Below are 6,561 nucleotides of genomic sequence, written 5' to 3' on the forward strand. Positions count from 1 at the left end.
CTACACCAACGTCTACACCCTGGTAGAAGAGATGGCGGCCATAGAGAACCCTACTCTAGATCAGTAATGACTCAAAGTCATTCTAGAATCGACACCCCTTCAGATGTAGGCGGCATGGGCAACATCTCAGGCTAACCCTTCCTGAGGACCAGAGGTGAGGGCACCGGCCCACTCTCGCCTTGGGCCCCAGGGTAACCAAGAAGGAGAACAAGTACCAGCCCACTCCCGTCTAGGACCGTAGGGTAACCAGAACAGGCATCAAGGTGCCGCGCAGTCAGCCTATCATGGGCACCAGTACAGCTACAGGGAAGGTAGAGGTGAGTCCAAATACAGAGAAGCTAGCATTCCGCCAGACAGGTTCCCATGTTTTTCTGATAGACTAGTCTCTGTCCGGCTTCCCTACAAGTTCAAGTCATCCAACCATACCAAGTACAATGGGAAAACAGAACCCAACCAATGGTTGCGCATCTACTCACAATCCATTGAGTTGGCAGGCGGCGATGACGACATCAAAGTACTATATTTTCCCATGGCACTCGACATTGTTCCCCTTGCCTGATTTGACAGACTATGAGCCCGCTCCATTGATACTTGGGGACAGCTTTAGCGCAAATTTTGCGAAAATTTTTGCGGGTCCTCACCCACCCAAGTACCCTGAATGAGCTTAGAACTTGCAAACAGAAACTAGATGAATCCTTCGAGCAGTATTATCACCGTTTTGCTAAAATTCGAGCCCAAGTCTTTGATATCACAGACGGGGAGGTGCGCCAACGGGATCAAATATAAGTGGCAATTTAAAAAATTCTACGATGACAATCCAGAGACCACCGAAGAATTCAAGCATATGGTATAGAAAGTGATTGCTCCTGGTCCTTGCGGGTTCGACGGTGGGAGCTCTTGGGTCTGATGAGACTACGTGTCGCAGCATGGGTTCGCGCTGGCACGTAGCAGACCATGGGAGGCTAGCGGATTCGATCGTGGGCACAGCTGCGGCTCGGTGTGTGTGGGCGTACACTCGATCGAGCGTGGGTCAGCTCGGGCCCGCGGGTTCGATGATGCATCAGTAGCGGTACAACAACGGCTTTGCGGATTCAGCTGCATGTAGCAGAGTCGCAGGGAGGCACGGCGCTGGGAGCTAGCGGCTCTGGTCCCTGGAGGCCGTAGGATCACGCAAGGGACCGGTAGCGGCATGGCCGAGTGCAGCCTCGAGGCAGTGCTTTTGGACCGTGGTTGGGAGCGGGTCCGACGATGAAGTGTTTCGCGGGTCCAATGGAGGCACCGCACAGCTCAACAAGCATGCTCGCGCACGGGGGGTGTGCCTCGGACCCAAGGCACGGGGGTCTCTCGGACCTAGGGCGTGCGGTCCAGCCTTGGGGGCGTTGCGGCCTGCACTAGTGGCGTGGCTTCTGGACTTGGCGTTGCGGCGCCCTCGGACCGAGTGGCGATGGCCCGACTCTTGTGAAGTCCCGCACGAGAGAGAAATGAAGGTGGCGTCGGACTCTGGTGTGGGTCTGGACCGGGTCCAGAGCATTTTTTACTATATGGATCCTCTCTGTTAGGGTTTGGACCCTAATAGGAGATGGTCCGGTTCCACGCAGACAGCACGGTGATTTAGTGACCGTTGGGATCTAATGGGCATGGTTGAATGTGGGGACACGTGGCGCGATCTGGAGGTTCAGATCTTCACTTTAGATTGTCTAGAACCTAGTTTTGGACCCTGTGTCGCATCTGATTTTCCAAAGAATACCAAGCGCTAACTATATGTGTGCCCACGATGTCCACATGACACATATAGTGACAAATATGGAGAATATCAAGAACAATGCTTTATTATATAACAAAACATAGTTACAACATGACTTACATCTATTACAAAGCATAGCGGAAACTACTTAATCTTCTCTTCGGGTCTCCATACTCCACAGGGATGGTTGATTGCGGGAAACACTCGTCTAGTACTCATGGACTCCACAAGAAACTCTTCACTTGATCCACCATCTGGTACCCATCTGGGATTTTTGTTGATTGTAAAGCAAGTGTGAGCGCACCATACTCAATAAGTATAACATGAGGGTATGTAAGGCTCAAAAGGCTAGACACGGCTGAACTACGGTAAACACTTTTAGTTGGTCATATTTTATTTATTAAACCTATGTTTCTAGGTTATGCTTAAGTTCCCAAGTGAACGTATAATTAAGATCAAGATTAATCATCACCCAAACCATCCATCAGACCATCTATCTCGAAAAGGATCCAGGTCGCTCATGTCCGAGAGCACGACTGATATATCAGTTTATATAACTCTGCAGAGTGTGTACATCTTTAGCCACGAGTCATGATTGCCATTTGCCCGAGGGGGCCAACCTCTTGACTCACTTCCAAGGTAAGTCAGCAGGGATCACTACGAAGCTTTTCACCGGTCGTTCTAATAAGTAGCAGCCGCTAAGGTTCCAGTCGCCTAGCGTATGGATCTCTCCTTCAGAAGTGGCACGCATGGTCACGGCATAGCACGCACCCTGATAGGAGAAGACCCAATCCCGTCTAGTGCCCCCCTCTCGCCCTTTCGGTAAGCTGCTGATAAAATAGAATAGATCAAGATACTAGGATAAGACTAAAGTCATGTAGTTCCCGTGATTGTACTGTAAGTTCTGGGTTGATGCTTTAAGATTCAGTCCTTACGGAGGGCAGACTAGAGCACCCAAAAAGGCCCAATGCTCTAGACCCCTTCAGTCCATGCTGATAAAAAGCATCATTTTAACATGATTCCATAATTCATTAATCAAGATTAACATTATAACATTTGGTGATTGCAGGTTAAGCAGAACTACCCATATGCATAAACCTAAGGTAACAAGGAATACATGGTACAAAAGGGCTAGGTAAGTCCTTAGGGTTCATCAAATTAGACACATGCACATGAAAAATGTGATTATAAAGTTATTAGGTATCAAGGGTACTCATGTTACACTTGCCTTCCAAAAGGTTTCCAAACTCTCCAATCCTTCCTTCTGGATCATTCCTGCATAGCTCCGCTTCTATCGTCGTTAGCAGCCAGCACAAGCATCACAAACAAACCTAGAAATAGTACATCAAGCATTATAAAAACATACTATAAAGGTTCTAAACACGTAAGGCTTGTAACTAAGAACGTATGAGCGCAAAAACAACTAAATGGAGCTATGATTAAAGACATGAAAGATCGAAGGTAGAAGCTAGAAGGTTTGATAAATGGTACGGATAGAATAGAAATGATGTATGTGGGCTAACTTGAAAGATTTAGAGAGCATGTGGATTTATAGATGAAGGGCAATTGATCAGAGGATTGTATACAAGATGGACCAGACATTATGAAGAATAAAGTAAGCATATGAAGATTTAAGGGCTAGTTCACAAGGGATGACTATGCATGCTTGATGAGAGGAAACTTATACAGATGTTGAGGGTCCGATGACCACAAGATTTTGGGGAATACATAGTGAAACATACAAAGGCGTGATCTGTCGGTCAGCTGACCGGTACCATTGGAAAGTCATGGATTTGGGAATAGGAGCTTTGGATAGGTTCTAGCTAAGAGATAATGGCTCCCTGGTTATAGAATGTGACGAGTCAATGAAAGTGGTAGTGATTGGATGGCTAGAACTTGACGAGGGCGAAGCGAGGGAAGATGCAAGGCCAGCAAGGATGTTTAACTACTCCTTTGAGATATGAGTCAGTGTTCCTGAATATATATAGAGGATATATGAGGACACGTCAAGGCCAACCAGTGCATGAAGACACATACTAGATCAGCGGGGCACGCGGTTATTACAGTGACTAGTGCACACAAGACGTGTATGCCGACGGACAGCGAGGGTTTTGATCATCAAAGGCATGGTATTTGTATCACCAATTGGCGATACGTTTTGTGGAGCTGTTATGGACAGTATGGAGTATGTTATGGCAAAAGAGCATGATGTTTTGACTGTCGGTCGGCAGTGAACACGATTGCAAAACAGTGTGGCTGTTGTTTGGACAGCAGGGGTAGCAAGCAATATGGACTCAACATCTCCGCCATCATGGCACGAATGGCCTGCAAAACTTGTAGAGTCATGTGCAAGGATGATATTTATACTGTGGTCAAAGGGTTTGATGATTTGGCTCATAGTTGCTGGGGAACACCATTGCAAATCAAGGTTGCGTGACTGTTGGGACAGCGCGGGCAGTGAGCACTGGACTTTCGATAACTCAGGCATCATGGTTTGTATAGACGAACCATATTTCAGAGACATGTACAAGGACAATATGCACTTTCTATATGAAGGGTTTGAATATTTGACAAATGGTTGATGAGGAACTTCACTGAAATTCAGAGGTGCATCGCTACTGAAACAGCAAAGACAGCGAGAACGGAAAAGATGATCTCTCTTTCATCTCAGCTCCTATGACCAAACCAACTTGCAGGGGCTTGTGCAACTTGAAGAACTACATTGTGATCAAAGGGTTCGATGGCCAGAGGTCTAGATCACTGGGAACATGAATGCCAACCGGCAGCAGCGCTGCTGCGAGGCTTCAGGGACAGCAAGCACAAAAATAATTATATCTCTTTCGTCTTGGATTTGCTGGCCACGAAAATTGGCAGAGATATGTGCAATTTTATGAACAATATCGTGGTCAAATTGCTCGATGATTGGAGGGCGGGATCTCATGGAACGTGCATGCCAAACCGGCAGCAGCACTGCTGTCCGCAAAGGACAGAGACATGATCTCAGGAAAACTTTACCGAAATTCTATCAAATATGAACTAGGGTGCGTGAATTGCAATAGGGATCGACATATAAGATAGAAGGGATGTTGATTGCTCACAGTGGGCTTTCGCGGTGGCAAGGATGAAGCCAACAGCGGTAGCAACAACAAGAGAGATGCTGCCACATACACGGAACAGCAGGTGGTAGCAGCTACTATGGCATCGATATCTTGGCCACTGCTGCTCCTTTGGTCAAATCAACTTGCAGAAACATATGCAAGGATAAGAGGCACATGATGGTTGAAGAGTTTGAGGATTGGAGTTCTGGATTAATGGGGAACGCCAATACCATTCAGAGCAGCCTACCTGGACAGCAGGGGTAGCCTTCACGAAAATGATGATATCTCTAGCGTCCCAACTCCTATGACTAAACCATCTTACAGAGGTGTGTTCAAGGATGTTAGACATACTGCAGTCAAAGGATTTGATCATTGGAGTGACAGATCAGTGGTGAACGCTGTTTCAGCAGGAGGCATCAGGGCTGGCCGCGAAGACAGCAACGCATATAGCAGGAAAACTTCAACGTGGATCAACCGAACCTCAACTACGGTACATGATTTGTAGAAAGAAACATGAAAACAGGATGGAGAATGTGTTGGGGGCGTCCTCACCTATGGTTAGGGTTTGGTGGCGAGAGGAGACGCAGTCGACACGACCGGCGGCGACGACGTGGTACTGCAGGTCGTCCTGCTCGCGCTGCTGCTGATCGATGCAGCCTCCACATCGCCAAGGGAAGCCACCATGCCCCTACAACAGGAGGGGCCGCAGCGATGTCCTCCTCCAATTGCTTTCTCAGATGCTTGGAGGGAAGAATTGAGGGGCAAGACGAATTCAGATCGACGAGGGCATTCTGTTTTTGTGGAGAAGGGAAAGGGGATGTAGGGAAGAGAAAGGGGGCAGCCATGGGGAAAGATGAGGAACAGAGGGAGCTCGCCCCTCCTGTTCTTTACATGAATAGGAGGAGGGGGCAGCGCTGGTTGTCGATGGGGGGAGATAGAGAGGAGGCACGGCTGTTTCGGTTGCCATCAAAGGTGTAACGTGTGATTGATGGAAAGATTAAGAGAGAGATTCATGCAGGGTGATTAAGGGGGAGCTTATTGCTGCTGTTTTGCATGTAAGGAAGGGAAGGAGGGGAGGGAAGTGGTGCCCATCTGCTTTTGAGTGATGGAGGGAGAGAGGAAAGAAGATGGATGCATCTCTGTTGCATGTATGCATGCAGAAACAGAAGGGAGAGGATGGAGCACGTCTGCCCATTGCTCATACAATTTAGGGAGGGGATTAAGGAGGAATAATAAGCATTGAGGACTGTTATTTTTGCTTGAGAAAAGGGAGGTTGCGCAAGGGGAAAGAGAGGGTGTACTGATCATGTGAAAAAGAGAAAAGGGGAAATTGATGGAGTAAAGGAGAATTAAGGGGCCAGAGAATTTAGGTAGAGCATTATGTGCACTAGTTTTTCTTGTGCAGTGAAGGGCGACCAGAAAGAATGGATGGCTGCATGTTCATGTATGAATGAGGAAGCACCCATTAGCGAGGAGACACTAGTCGGGGCTTTTATTTGTGATGGAAAAGAGAGAGAGGAAGCCATCAATGAGAGAAAGAATTGGACTGCGCACTAATTAACATTGAACAAGATCAATGGTGAAAAGAATAGAAGAACTTGTATTATGTTTTGGATCCATGTAGGGCAATGGTAAAGAATTATGAGAGATGATTTAGGAATGAGACTGAGCTTCTCAATATGGTATAGAAGGGAGAAAGTTGAGGTGTTGGTTTGATTA

General features: G+C 47.3%; 1 long non-coding RNA gene across 1 annotated transcript; it reads right to left on the reverse strand.

Moving 5' to 3' along the window:
• Nucleotides 1–1,902: 1,902 nt before the first annotated feature.
• LOC136531249 (uncharacterized) lies at nucleotides 1,903–5,876 on the reverse strand. Its single transcript, XR_010777992.1, has 3 exons — nucleotides 5,395–5,876; nucleotides 2,973–3,075; nucleotides 1,903–2,009 (listed from the first exon to the last, which is right to left on the reverse strand). It is a non-coding gene; the product is annotated as an uncharacterized lncRNA (long non-coding RNA).
• Between the last annotated feature and the right edge of the window lie 685 nt (nucleotides 5,877–6,561).

Source organism: Miscanthus floridulus, unplaced genomic scaffold (genome assembly GCF_019320115.1).
Source record: "Miscanthus floridulus cultivar M001 unplaced genomic scaffold, ASM1932011v1 fs_30_1_2, whole genome shotgun sequence".
In the NCBI taxonomy this organism is placed as follows: domain Eukaryota; kingdom Viridiplantae; phylum Streptophyta; class Magnoliopsida; order Poales; family Poaceae; genus Miscanthus; species Miscanthus floridulus.